Source organism: Haplochromis burtoni, unplaced genomic scaffold (assembly GCF_018398535.1).
Source record: "Haplochromis burtoni strain Fernald_Lab_line unplaced genomic scaffold, NCSU_Asbu1 Contig_832, whole genome shotgun sequence".
In the NCBI taxonomy this organism is placed as follows: domain Eukaryota; kingdom Metazoa; phylum Chordata; class Actinopteri; order Cichliformes; family Cichlidae; genus Haplochromis; species Haplochromis burtoni.
Window position 1 is genome coordinate 37,261 of NW_024583193.1, and position 2,950 is coordinate 40,210.

Here is a 2,950-nt window from a genome sequence, read left to right on the forward strand (position 1 = left end):
TAATTAATTAAATGTGTCAACAATTAATTAAAATGTGAAATACATAAATAATTAATTAAATGTGTGAATAATTAATTAATTACATGTGCCACAACTATTTATTTAATTAATTAATTCCAATTTCAATTAATTATTGACATATTTAATTAATTATTTAATGGTGTATTTAATTAATTCATTATGACAGTCCTGGCGTTCCATAACAATGAAGTATGTTGTAAAAAAGCAAAAAAGGGAAGATTAGTAACTTCGCTCTACAGCGAGGGGGTCAGAAACAGTCATTTTCATTTTATGATGATATGTATATATATATTTTTCCCATTTTTTAAGAGAGAAATGGGACATCTAAATCATGATGAAACTAAAGAAAAGTCAAGAAATGGCATGAAAGACCACTGAAGAGATCAATATGATTTAAAAATTAAACATGCAGATAAACTTAAAGTGTACTTTTTAATGGTGGGAGACAAGTAGTACCAGCAGTATGAAGTCCTTGAGGCAAAAACAACAAGGAACCCCAATGGCATGGGAACACACAAAGGTAACAAACAGACACCTTCATAAACACATAGCACAAAGACAAGGCCCTGACTAAACTGTGTTTCATTACTCTAATTATCCTTCAGTCCCACTGAGAACTCATTAGGGAAATAAATAACAAACTAAAATAGTAAATAAATTACTGGAACACCACAAACTTAAAACCAGAGAATAGACTTGAGCAAATCCCTGCATGTGAGGTGCTGTGGCAGGTAGGATTGGACCCAAATGCAGGACACAGCATGGACAGGAATAACTCAAAAGATTCCCTGAAAAACCTTCAGTTGGTCCAAAATGCTGCATTGAGACTACTGACAGTGACTAGAAAGAGAGAGCATATTTCACTGATTCTGGCTTCTTTCACTGGGTCATTGTTAAATCCAGACATGAATTTAAAATTCTTTTTCCTCACATACATCTTAAATAATCACTCGCTATATTATCTTAAAGTCCTCATAGTACCATATCACTCCATTAGAGCACTCTCAGACTGCTGGCTTACTTGTGGTAAGTTATTTAAAATTAGAATGGAAGGCAGAGCCCGGCCTCTCTTCTGTGGTACTAACCCCAAGTTTGGATTAGAGAGAGTGAGGGAAAGAGACACCCTCTACTTTTAAGGTTGGACTTAAAATTTTCCTTTTTGATAAAGCACATTGTTACAGCTGGATCAGGGGACCCTTCCATTATTTACAATGCTATAGGCCTAGGCTGCTGGGTTTCCCATGATGCACTTTCCTTCTTTTACTTGGTATGTATTTATACAGCTCTTTGCATCTAATTTCTTTGCATTAGTTAATATTAGCCTCTGGCTCTGTACCACAGTGTGTCTTTGTTCTGTGTCACTCCCCTCACCCCCAACTGGTCATGGTAGAGGAGGTTTCTTCCTGTTAAAAGAGGGTTTTTGCTTCCCACTTCCCACCAAGACCTTGCTCACAGGGGGTTTGATTGTTGGAATTTTTGCTGTATTACTGTAGGGTCTGCCTTACAACATGAAGCTCCTTTAAACTTGAATTAAAATTGTATTGAATGGAATCACTCTTTTTCTACTGATCTATTGTGGTGAAAAGAGAGCTGAATGTAAAAGTGACGCTGATGATTTAGTGGTCAGTCTCTGTTCCTACCTTCATCTATACTGATGAGCGCTGGTTGGTGACCAAAAGAATGAGATTGGAAAAACAAGTGGCAGAAATTAGTTCCTTTCTTTTAATGGCTGGGCTCTCCCTTAGAGATGTGGTGAAGACCTAGGCCATTCGAAAAGGCCTAAGACTAGAGAGGTTGTTCCTCTCATCAAAAGGAGCCGTATGAGGTGGTTCAGGCATCTGATTAGGATGCCTCCTAGGTGAGGTCTTCTGGGGACGTCCTACCAAGAGAAGGCACCAGGCAGATTCAGGACTCACAGGAACATCTTTGGGTCCCCCCCCCCACCACCACAGATAAGCTGGAAGAGGTTGCTGGGGTGAGGGAAATCTGAGCTTTTCTTCTCAGACTGCTAGTCCTGCCACCCGAACACTGAAAACTGGCAAAAAATGGATGGATGGCACTTTGGATCTTTGGATCACTTTGAATCTTTATGCCTCTTACCAGATCAAAGCCTACTGACCTCATTCTTAAGTGGTTTTCTTAAGTCTCCACGAATGAACAAAATCATAAGGTTTACCATTGATATCGCCATGATGTTTGGCCTTAGGTCCTCAGTACTCTTGGGGGCTGCCAATGGCCCAGTTGTCCTGGATACATCTTTGTCTACCCCTGGCTTCTGGGGAGCTTCTTGTGGTTATTGCGTGGTTATTGTGGCTTTCCACCGTCATTTTCAGGTGCACACACATACACCTTTACTCTAAGATGACAATTGACGACTCCACCATTTGTAAGTGTTAGTGATGTATTTTACAGTAACAAAGTTGTGGTAGTTTCTAGTAGTTCAAGACATTATTAGCTAATAAAACATCATCTGTACACAAATATATATGTTAATCCATTTTTGAAAAAGTGGTTCCAGTCACTGTCACAACAACGTCACTGACACCAACTGCCAATTGCACTATGACAACAACTGCTGCCCCTTCAAAACCAGCATCAGTAACTGTGACAGCTATGACCGCCAATACAATGACAACAGAAAAAACTATTCAAACAACAACTGCAGTAACTGTGACACCTGCTGCTACAACTAATACTTCAGCAACAACTGTACTTGAACCGGCAAATTTTGTGACTACTATGGCACAAGCTTCTACAGCAATCACCATGATGTTATACACACCTACAACAACAATAGTGGAAAATGCAACAAATGCAACACTTCCTTCTTCCTTCTTCTAGTGCAGAAACAACAATCACTGTGAGAACGACAACAACTATCGAAGCACATATATCTGCTCCTTATATGAATATTACGAGTTCATCTGCT